We start from the raw sequence: 12,083 nt of genomic DNA, 5'->3' as shown, positions 1-12,083 counted from the left end.
ACACCAGAATTGATAAATGCGCCCATTTATGTCTATTGGTCCATGGAAAAAAAACAAATCAGACCGCACTCGGATGACATAACAGACGGAAAGGAGAAGAAAAGAACTTTTTTTCCCCCTAATTATCCGCATCTGAGAAGAATGGATCAGTCTTAACAGCACAATTGGGCCATTTTTCTCAGATGGGGAACCTACGGTTGCCTGCACCTGCCCGCAGAAGTCTGAGTTTAGTCGCATTTGCTGCCAGCCAATGATTACAATTTCAGCACATATTGCATGATGGATGGCAAATCAGATGGAGCTGCTGGCAAAAAGTGTCTCTTTTATGGCACATAGAGGAAAGGCACGAGCAGGATAATTTTCCTAGAATCACTACTCGAGTTATTATAGCAGTTTTTGGTACAGAATGGTAGTATGCCAGTAGTAGATACAAAAAGAATGGAAAACATTAAGGAAGGACTTACCTCTCTTCCTGCTGAATTCATTTGCTTTGGATTAAAAAAAATAAAAACAGACGACTGTCTATGTCCCCACGGTCAGTAATCGGCGGCGCTCTGGACGCAGCACTTGGCCGCTGCATTCAAAGCGCAATGTGTTCATTGAACCGTGCGGAATTACCACGTCTCAATACATTGGACTGGTGAGATTTATCTTGCAGACACAGAGTGTCTCCGCAAGATAAATAGACATGCTGCAGTCTGGAAAGGCGCGCCGCATGTCCGTCTCCGCAGGGAAGCCGGAGGTGTCCGTGCACGCATAGTGGAGATGGGATATCTTGAAATCCCATCCACTATGCTGTAACATCGGGCCACTGAGGGTTGGATGCAGCGGATGTACGTAGCGTCGAACCCACACAGTTTACTGACCGTGGGAAGATACCCTAAGAGAACACAGAAGCACTAAGCTAGTCAAGTGCTCCAGCGTATGGGAGACCTTGCCAAACAATTGGCCAGTCAGGGCCGGGGGCGGTTACAGACACTGCTCTGTACCCTCAGAGCAGTGATTGAACTGCTGCCCCCTGAAACCCAAACGCTGCAGGAGGGAATAATGTTCATTTTCTCACCGCATCATTTTGTTAAGTGAGGGTGCCAGGAAGGATAGTAACGCCATTAACCTGTAGATTAACTGCATTATTTTGGCGATAGGTTCCCTTTAAGGGGTTGTCACACAAGGTATATTTTAAATTAATATTTCTTGGAATAATAATTATTAGGGATGATGGAATAGCTTCGGATAAGTGCTTCTCTGAATAGCTGCATCGGTAACCCAGATACCTGGAGCGCTCCTGATAATCAGCTGTTCGGTGCCGCAGCTTCATGCGTCACGGCTGTGTGACAGTCACAACATACATGGAGAGCCTGTAGTAGTAATGATCTAGGTGGGTGGTTGCTCTTGCAGCTGCAAATGGTGTATCAAACTATGTATATCAGCAGACGGTGAATGGTGAGCGGGAAGGGCATGATGCAGCCCATGAGCCAATGTTTTGGTCCACGGGCCGTACTGAGAGAGCCAGGGGGGCGGATGTAGCCCATGGGCCGCACTTTGCCCAGATCTGTTCTAACAGGTGGCTCTGGCAGCCATATTTTGCAGGTTACGAAGTTCGTAAAGTCTTTACTTCCAATTGTACATTACACAACGGAATGTGACAGCAAAATAAATGCTATCATTTTCCATGTAGCCAAACACATCAGCTCCTTGTTGGGTATAGACAATAACGTATTTGTCTTTTCCGTGTGACAAGCTAACTATGCCAGAACCATTAAAACTGAGTCTAATAATTCCAGATAAATGGTTTAATCACAGAAAAGGCCATTATACAGCACGGAAAAATGTCCAGCATTTTAATTAATTATAATGGATTGACCAGTTATTAACGGTGAACAGTAAGTTGTGCTTTTGGCACTAGTACTGCCTACGATGCAAAGATTGGGACTTTACGCATTTTATAAGCAAACGGACAACATTTTATATAGAGCCCTGAACCTAAGTGCAGTAATAAATGCCTGTCATTACGCAAATAAAGCAAAAAGCTCACAATCAGCACATCAGGAGGCTACATATTGGAGTTCCAAATATCAGGAACACAGATTCCACCTGTAATGTGAACTTGAGCAAATATGAGAATTTTAGATGAAGTGTAATCTTAGAACCATTTGTGTGTGGTGCAGACCACTGAAATTAACTGGTCATTATTAAAGGGAATCTGTCACCCCAAAAATCGTATGAGCTTCGGCCACCAGCATCAGGGGCTTATCTACAGCATTCTGTAATGCTGTAGATAAACCCCCGATGTAACCTGAAAGATGAGAAAAACAGGTTATATTATACTCACCCAGGGGCGTTCCCACTCTAGTCCGGTCCAATGGGTGTCGCGGTCCGGCGCCTCCCAGCTTCATACGATGACGTCCTCCTCTTGCGTTCCTGCCGCGGCTCCTGCGCAGGCGTACTTTATCTGCCCTGTTGAGGGCAGAGCACAGTAGTGCAGTGTGCAAGCGCCAGGAAAGGTCAGAGAGGCCCGGCGCCTGCGCACTGCAGTACGGTGCTCTGCCCTCAACAGGGCAGACAAAGTACGCCTGCGCCGAAGCCGCGCTAGGAAGACAAGAAGAGGACGTCATCGTATGAAGATGGGAGGCCCCGGACCGGACCGCAACACCCATCGGACCGGACTGCAACACCCATCGGACCGGACTACACCAGGACTGCCCCTGGGTGAGTATAATATAACCTGTTTTTCTTACCTTTCAGGTTACATCGGGGGCTTGTCTACAGCAATACAGAATGCTGTAGATAAGCCCCTGATGCCGGTGGCTGCAGCTCATATACGATTTTTGGGGTGACAGATTCCCTTTAATGTTGGCCAAGCACACAAGGTATTAATTTGCAGACCAATGACAGATCCACCTACGTCTGGTGACATCCAACAATCCACACGGGCCAGATGTAACTAAGTCACAAGTTTCTCATTCACAAATTATTGCCAGTCCACCAGAGGTGATAAATGCTAGATCATGAGAACAGGGTCCCATGTAACCATTTGAATGGAGCAGAGGTAGAGCACAGGCTTAACAGCCTCATTCATTGCATATGGAACTGTGAGAAAACCAAGTGAAGCCATAACCTGACCCTTCTTTCGCTGAACATATGTCTACACACACATTACATGGTGATATTTTCCCACTGAACTCAGTGTTCGATCAACATTAATCATCTAGTGTGCATGACTGCCTTAAATGGTCTGCCAGAATCTTTTGTGTTTTTTAAAGCTGCTGACCATGTTCGATAACCTTGTAAAGCAGTTACAGTAGACCTGTTTTGACGATCATACCAACTGCATTAGGGTTTTATTTTATTTTATTCTTCAGCATGCGCCACTGCAGTTATGTGTGGTAATGTTATCGACACCGCTCACCTGATGGGAGTAATCTGCACCGACCGCTGTTCATTGTGATAACATTCTGAATTGATTATCCAATTCAGCAGAACAGGTCAGTGGTTGTAATCTTTAGGGTTTTAGGATATTTTGATCCCACCCACCAATATTAGTCCCCTTAGGGGATTTGAACCTACATTCATCCAGTCAGTCATACTATATAATTCAATATCAAGAGCAAATCTCTGCCTCCTTTAAGGCTCAGCATAAAGCAGCAAGATGGAGACGACAGAGGCCTTTATAGGAGGCCACTGACTGCCATAGTAAGGCTACGTTCAGACTAGTGTTGTGCTAGTGTGCGTCGGGTGACGCAGCGGCGACGCACGCGTCATGCGCCCCTATGTTTAACATGGGGGACGCATGCGTTTTTGTTTGTTGCGTTTTGCGACAAATGCGTCTTTTTTGCCGCAAGCGTCGGACCAAGAAAACGCAACAAGTTGCATTTTTCTTGCGTCCGATTTTTGGCAAAAAACGACGCACCCGTCGCAAAACGCAGCGTTTTTGCGTGCGTTTTGCCGCGTTTTTGCGTGGCCGACGCAGCGGCGCACAACGCTAGTCTGAACGTAGCCTTAAGCATTAGTGCCAAGTCATGGCGCCAAAGGAGACCATAAATGGTACACAAGAACTGATTTCTGTCCTCATCTGTTAGAAACAGATTTAATATAGCCGTATCTGCTGTGTTTGGAAGGAATCCCATTCACATGCTATCACCCCCTCAGTTATACATGTTTATAATATTGCATTAAACGGCACCTGCGTAGTAGCATCTATTGGCCATCCGAATTACGGTATGCTACTGCACAGGCACCGCCATCTTGGTAAAGACAATTTTTTCCCCTCTAGCTAGCTAAATGGTGCCAGTTGCACGGTAGCATCTATCGGATTGCCAATAGATGCTACTGTGCAAGCGCCGCCATTTTAAGATTTTATTACATTTTCAGAATAAATGTATATGACTAAATAAAACAATTGAATGCCTGTTATAGATGCAATCATGCTGCAGAGGAGATGCTGCTGCCGGCGCCTGCTACATGGGATTTTTTTCAACAGTTATAATATTCAGTATTGAAGGATCCGATACCTGTCATTTAAATCCAAAAGGATGACGATCAGGACAGAGCACCACATGAAGGCTATGTGCAAACGTCAGGAATTGCCGCAGAAATTTCAGCCGCAATTCCGGAACTCCCTGCCACGGAAAAAACGCATGCAGAATCGCCATACGTTTTCCCGCTAAACACTAGCGTTTTCCAAGCGTAATTAGCTTGCAGAATGCTAGAGCTTTCCAAGCGATCTGTAGCGTCGCTTAGAAAACGGATTGACAGGTTAGGCTTCTTTCACACTTCAGTTGTTTGGCGTCAGATTGCTCCGACATAGTGACGGATCGACGGATCCGTCACAATTGTTGAGAAAACGGTTCTAACGGATCCGTTTTTTTGACGGATCCGTTACTTGGGGGTTGTCAGGGAAAATTATCTACTTTTTGGAGCATGCGCAATTGGAAAAGCGGATTGGGGCGACGGATCCGCCGAAATGACGGTCGCGACGGATCCGTCGCCCATAGGCGGCTATTCTATAGAATGGCGGAAGTGACGGATCCGTTGCGAACCGCCATTTCAGCGTAGACAAAAAAAACGTTATAATGTCCGTCAATGTCTAGATGACGTCCGCCAAATATCGACAGATCCGTCACATGGCGGATGGAACGGACGACCATCCGCCACAATCCGTCATTAAAGTATGTCTATGGGAAAATAGCGGTTTTAGACTGATGCCAAAAGACTGAAGTGTGAAAGAGGCCTTAAAGGTACCGTCACATTTAGCGACGCTGCAGCGATCTAGACAACGATCCCGATCGCTGCAGCGTCGCCGTGTGGTCGCTGGAGAGCTGTCACACAGACAGCTCTCCAGCGACCAACTATGCGAAGTCCCCTGGTAACCAGGGTAAACATCGGGTTACTAAGCGCAGGGCCGCGCTTAGTAACCTGATGTTTACCCTGGTTACCAGTGCTTATGTAAAAAACAAAAACACTACATACTTACATTCCGGTGTCTGTCCCCCGTCGCTGTGCTTTCCTGCACTGACTGTGAGCGCCGGCTGGCCGTAAAGTACAGCGAAGACGTCACCGCTGTAATCTGCTTTACGGCTGGCCGGCGCCGACAGTGCAGGAAAGCACAGCGACGGGGGACAGACACCGGAATGTAAGTATGAAGTTTTTTTTTTTTTTTTTACATTTACACTGGTAACCAGGGTAAATATCGGGTTACTAAGTGCGGCCCCGCGCTTAGTAACCCGATGTTTACCCTGGTTACCAGTGAAGACATCGCTGAATCGGCGTCACACACGCCGATTCAGCGACGAAATAAAGTTCTGAACTTTCTGCTCCGACCAACGATGTCACAGCAGGATCCCGATCGCTGCTGCGTGTCAAACACAACGATATCGCTATCCAGGACACTGCAACGTCACGGATCGCTAGCGATATCGTTGTGAAGTTGGTCAGTGTGAAGGTACCTTAAGTCACACTTGTCAAACATAGTGTTTGACAAATGTGACCAACTTTTTTACTATTGATGCTGCCTATGCAGCATCAATTGTAAAAAGATATAATGTTAAAGGGAACCTGTCACCCCCGTTTTTTCAGTACGAGATAAAAATACTGTTAAATAGGGCCTGAGCTGTGCATTACTATATATTTTGTGTACCCTGATTCCCCACCTATGCTGCCGAAACAACTTACCAAAGTCGCCATTTTCGCCTGTCAATCAGGGTGGTCAGGTCAGATGGGCGTGGCGACATCGCTGTTTCTTCCCCCAGAGATGCGAACTCGGCTTCAGGAAAATGGCCGCCGCGATCTCCATCTGCGCACGCGCGGCATCCCGCGGCCATTTTCCTGAAGCCCCGGGCAGCAGAGGACTCCATATGCGCACGCGCGGCCTCAGGAAGATGGCCGCCCCCACAGATCACCAGGGAAATAGCGCAGATCACGCGTTTTTTCTTCTCCTGCCCAGTGGATTCAGAAGATGGGCATGCGCAAACCACTACGGCACCAACGGAAAGATATGCAAGATCTGGGGGAAGAAACAGCGATGTCGCCACGCCCATCTGACCTGACCAGCCTGATTGACAGGCGAAAACAGCGACTTTGGTAAGTTATTTCGGCAGCATAGGTGGGGAATCAGGGTACACAAAATACACTATAGTAACGCACAGTTCAGGCCCTATTTAACAGTATTTTTACCTCGTACTGAAAAAACGGGGTGACAGGTTCCCTTTAAAAATAAAAAAATCATTTTATTCTCACCTTCCGGCATCCCCTGCAGCGTTCCCGATGCTCTCGTTCCCAGTAATGCATTGCGAGAATGACCTGTGATGACGTAGCGGTCTCGCGAGACTGCTACGTCATCACAGGTCATTGCTGCAAGGCCTTATTGGGAAGGAGAGCATCGCGAGGAGCGGGAAGACTGCCGGGGACGAAGGAAGGTGAGAATATCACGATTTTTTATTTTATTTATTTTTTTTTAACAATTATATGGCTTCCAGGGCCTGGAGGAGAGTCTTTGCTCCTCCACCCTGGGTACCATCCACACATGATCCGCTTTACTTCCCGCATGGTGGGCATAGCCCCATGCGGACAGTAAGCGGATCAATGCATTCCTATGTGTGCGGAATCCCCGTGATTCTGCTCAAAGAAGGAACATGCTGCGTTTTTTTCCAGAATGCGATTCCGCCGCGAAAAAAAACAACTTGTGCACAAAAATTGGGGTTTGCATTTTAATAGGATGCTTAATATATGCATTTTTATTCACGGTTTTATCGCGTTTTTACAGTTAAAAATAACGCAAAAAAACTTGAAAAATCCTGAACATGTGCACACACCATAGCGACTGAATAATTTATCAAGCCAAGTACGCAGTGACTGGCTGCAGCGGTCACCTGCACTGTATTCGTGTAGCTCTGCGGCCTGTCTGACAATTTACTGTCCTGTATTTTGTGGCTGGGGGGGGGGGGGGGGGGAGAGAAAGTCCTCGTGAAGCCCCTGCCTTAAAGTGGCATTCCCATCTTCACAGATGGATATTGTCAAACCTGCTTGTAGAAACAAGTGCTTTTGTCATTTACTTATTTTATCAGCTTCAGGACGGCCCATAGATTCGATAAGTCCAGCCAGTCTTGCTCTTACTCTGCAGTGACCTTCTAAATCGTCCCTGCATACTCATGCAGCCACATGTAGCTGCGGGGATCAGGCTGTGCCAATAGTTACGGAGGGAACTTATTTTATTACTGTCTGCCTTCTCCATCGCTGTATACACAATGCATAAGAAGAGATGTGTATGGAGAAATGGGAAGCGTTGACGGCACATCATGTACTCACTGTGCATAGTGAGGAAGCAGGAGCTGCGGGAAAATAGGAGACCCAGACAGCTTTTAAAAGTATGCCGTGTGGTGATATTGAAACATACAGCAAAAAATAAAAGAATGTGACAGAAAAAAACTAGAAAAAAAAAAAAAAAAACCTTGAAAGTGTGCCAGTTCATTAATGGGGGAGGGATAAATATCCAAGGCCTGAACTGGTTAACCTATAAAATTGCAGCCATTCTGGAGATATTAACACTTTGTTTACATTTAAGAGACCGCCCACCACTGTGGGTACCTAGATGAAGCTGGCTAGGGGGTACCAGCGTGCCCCAGCTTCTCATGACCGAGCATGTTCTGCTGCCTAGTAGCAGTGGTCAGTCTCCAAGGCAACGATCTGTAAACAAAATTATTAATATATCACGAAGGGTTGAAAATTTTTAAAAAGAAGCACCTATTTACGAAGAGGAGACTACCACTATAAGAGGCAATTTTGAGCAGATAAATATATTTAAAGAAAAACTGTAAAAGATAGTAAACCAGGGTCAGGATGAGTCAGACACTGGTCGCATTATTGCAGTTCTGACACGCTGCGGCATTTCAGAAAAGCATACTGTGAAAAGCTGGATCCTCTGTGCCCACCTCCTTATGAGCCCCCGGAATGATGGGCAGAAGGAATCACATGACAGGTTCCTTATAGCTTGAATCAGACTGCAGTGAGGAATTTCTGATAAGCTGCAGTGTCTTATGATTTGATCACAGTGACTAACCCAGCACAATGTAAATAAACATGTGAATGCCCTGGCTGTCCATCAGCACTATACGTCACAGAGTCGGGCAAAAATCCACAGAAGTCACCAAGCTTCCTACAGATGATGAACTAGGCAGGGCATGAAATGCCAGTGGAAAGTCAGAAGAAACATGACAGCCCGCTTAACTCTTCCTGGAGAGAAGCTCGTCACGTCCCTGCTAAGGGTGGTCACAGAACAGTCACTATCACCACAGATGACAAATCATTTCCATCCCTGGATGGGCGGCTGTGAACTGGAACAAGTGCGCCCCCTAGCCTCTCATCTGTGCGCTGCTTTTATTTAAACCAAACTAGTACAACAAACTGTTGGCATCAGCAAAGTGTCAAACTCCTCTGTCTATGACCCTTTAGATTGAATGTCACAGCAGAGAAATCTGAGGGGTATTACACACAGCACAGACCCTTCAGAGAACAGGCTTCCCCTACAGATCCCATAGCAGAAAGGCCTGAGGGGTTTACATACACAGATCACTCAGTATAGCACAGGCTGACGCCCCCTACAGACCCCATAGCAGGCAGAGCTGAGAGGTATTACATACACAGACCCCATAGCGGGCAGACCCGAGAGGTATTCCATACACAGACCTGATGCCCCCTGGCAGATGCCCAGCAGCCCCGATCCTCTCCCTGGTCACAGCCCGTCAGCAGTCCCACCACACCCATTGGGCACCACGGTGGCAGGCAGTGCTCGGGGCGCTGACAGCCTCACTCCTCCGGCAGTAGCGGGGATCTCAGGGTGAGCGCAGCGCCGCCGGGAGGAAGTCAGCCAGGCCTTAACCCTTCCGCCCTCCCCACCCTGCCCGGACAAGATGACAACCCGGGGCCTAATGTGAAGAGCGGGCCGCATCCCCGGCGTTTCCTGAGCGTCCTGCCCGCTGCCCTCTTCACCACAGAAGTTCCCGGACAGCCTCCACTCACCCGGAGGTTCGCTTCTTCCACAGCGCTGCTGCCGCCACCTCCAGCCGGATCCCCCGGCAGTGCCCTCCTCCCCTGGTGTGCGCCCAGAGATGTCTCCTAGCCGAACACACGAGCGTAGCACTGCCGACACTAGCGCCTCACGCCGGGAGCCCGCCTCGCCTGTGCGCGTCACCGCCTCCTACTCGCGGGGAAGAGGCGGGGCCTGCAGCCAGTGAGCGCGCGGCGTCTGGCGACACAACCAATGAGAGAGCAGGCGCTGCGGGACCGTTATGTGATGTAGGAGCCCGGCTTCCTGTCACACACCGCCAGTGGTACGTGCGTATAGAAGCGGCTGTAATTACAACGTGTATGTCCGCAGCCAATAGCAAAGTACGCTATAGGCACAGTGACGTGTCAGGACCCCGCCCTGGGGTCAACCACTGGGGCACTGAGCCCTCCTGTCCCGCCTCTGACCTCAGCGCTCCAATCCGGATCAGGCAACAAGTGCAGCTCTTCCAATAGGGTCTTATAATCTAAGAAAACCTTCTCAAAGCCTCTCCTAAAACAGACCAATCAGCGTTCAGCTTTCAATTCCACTGTGTTGTGTATTTAATACAAGTAGGATTCTGATTGGTTGTTATGGACAGCTGGGACACTTCTCCATAGCAATCAATCAAGTTGCTGCTTCTATTTGGTAAAAGGTGACTGAAAAAATGAGAGCCAAAATGTGATTGGTTGAATGTTCTTGCAGTAGTCTTGAGGAATCTCAGAGTGATCTAAATGCCTTACCAATCGCAAAAGTGTGAGGCAACCTTCTTTGACATCAGGAAACTGTTTGTCTATTGTATATTTATTGGGAAAAAACATTCAAAGATGAATATTATTAAAACCAGTACGAAGAGCATAGACTAGTAAATCACTCATTGGAGGACCCAGCCTGACCGCCAGATATCCTGACCGGTGCTAACTGAAGTGCTTTATGTATAGTTACACGGCAGTTACCTCATGTGAGGAGACCAGGCGGCCTGGCCGAGCCTCATGAGCACGATACAGGGTGAATTCTGGCCTTATGGTGCCCATACACATTAGGTAAAAGCTGAAATGGCTGACTTCATAATGAACAATCGATGGCTACTTGGTGATACAATCGCGAACACATGTTGGATTGTTTGGGGACTATGATAAGAACTGGCTGTACAGTGAGGTGAATAAATCCAATATTGGTCAATGCAGCCTGAGACGTATTCTTGGCTGTCAACGAATGATCGTTCGTTATCCCATTTTCATCTAATGGGCATGGGGGCCTTAATAGCAGCAGCCGAATTCAGCATGGGTCAATCCTACACACCTATCTTCCATTCTTTCTTAAAGAAGCACTCCTCCATCAAATTTTTTATCCTTAATATATTGCGGTCATCATATTATATAGCACTGTGTACTTACAATTGCTCATTTTCTCTTTCTACCCAGTTAATTCTTCTCTTTGCTCTATGTGGAAACAGGAAGTCTCTTGTACCAACATTTATGCTTCCCCTCTTCAACTTCTGACCCAGCTGCTCCTCCTCCCACCTACAAGGGGCTTTTGCAGAGAGTGATGACATGTGCAGGCAAAACTGACCTCCTTTTTCTACATAGCACTTAGAAGGATTCAGCTGCACTGGGATATCTCTGGTTCAGGTCCCATAGAGAATGAGGGGTGCCCATGAATGTCCACCGCTCCTTTCACCCAGTGCTCTTCAGATCCTTGGTTATTAGGATCCGTTTGGACCCCAGCGATTGGAAGTTATTGTACTGATATGGGATATCTTCCAAATGATCGAGGATAATTAATGGGATTCATTGAAGTGTTCCAGGGTTATTACCTCATTAAATGGCATTGGTCTGAATTGCAAAATCTGGCCTGCTCATCAATGTGAAAATAGGCTTGGGCGGTGAAGGGGTTAAGACAGACTTTCTAAAGCTTTGTTTTCCTGTTTTAAAGCGTACTTATCATTTACAAAAAATTCTGTATGTTATACAGTCTGAAAAATGCTACTGATCAGTGGGGCTTTGTCCTGAGACCCCTTGATCATGCAATATACAGCTCAGAGGTGCAGTTCTATGATAAAGTTTAACCATAATGGAAAAAAAGATTGCATAGCCCCACATAAAGGGGCCCATTCATCATTTAATTTGCACTCTTTTTTATTTGCCTTTGGTTTTTTTTCACCCTTTTCACTTTATTGTGCCTTCTTTACGTTCCTTGCCACTCTTGTTTTTTGTTCATCAGTGTGGGCTTGGATAGACAATTGCAGATATTTTCACACGTAATTCATCATTTCAGACATTTTAAAAAGTGTCAATTTTGGGGCACAATTGTGCTCGACTATTGCTTTACAATATGGAGACATTTTGTCTTTTTCTTCAATAATAACTTCTGTGTGAGTTATACCCTAATCACTAATTCCCTTTTTCTAATCAGCCATATCAACTGTAAGGTTATGTTCGGCCTTGGAAGATCATGTATTTGGTGAATCATCTGTCCCTAAAATTTGCAGTATAGTACATTACAATGCTAACAGATGGGGTATTACAAATTGTATTGCAGGTCC

General features: G+C 46.9%; 1 protein-coding gene across 2 annotated transcripts in view; it reads right to left on the bottom strand.

Annotated features, from left to right (window-relative positions):
• The window catches only part of RAP1A (RAP1A, member of RAS oncogene family), a 59,926-nt gene extending 50,010 nt beyond the window's left edge, over positions 1–9,916 (bottom strand). The window contains exon 1 of one of the 2 annotated variants that reach the window (XM_069761723.1): positions 9,514–9,916. The gene's annotated coding sequence lies outside the window, so the exon portion shown is untranslated. The remainder of the gene's footprint in view (positions 1–9,513) is intronic. The other variant, XM_069761724.1, reaches the window with a different exon arrangement.
• Between the last annotated feature and the right edge of the window lie 2,167 nt (positions 9,917–12,083).

Source organism: Ranitomeya imitator, chromosome 3 (genome assembly GCF_032444005.1).
Source record: "Ranitomeya imitator isolate aRanImi1 chromosome 3, aRanImi1.pri, whole genome shotgun sequence".
NCBI lineage: Eukaryota > Metazoa > Chordata > Amphibia > Anura > Dendrobatidae > Ranitomeya > Ranitomeya imitator.
This window is presented reverse-complemented; position numbering and strand designations above follow the sequence as displayed.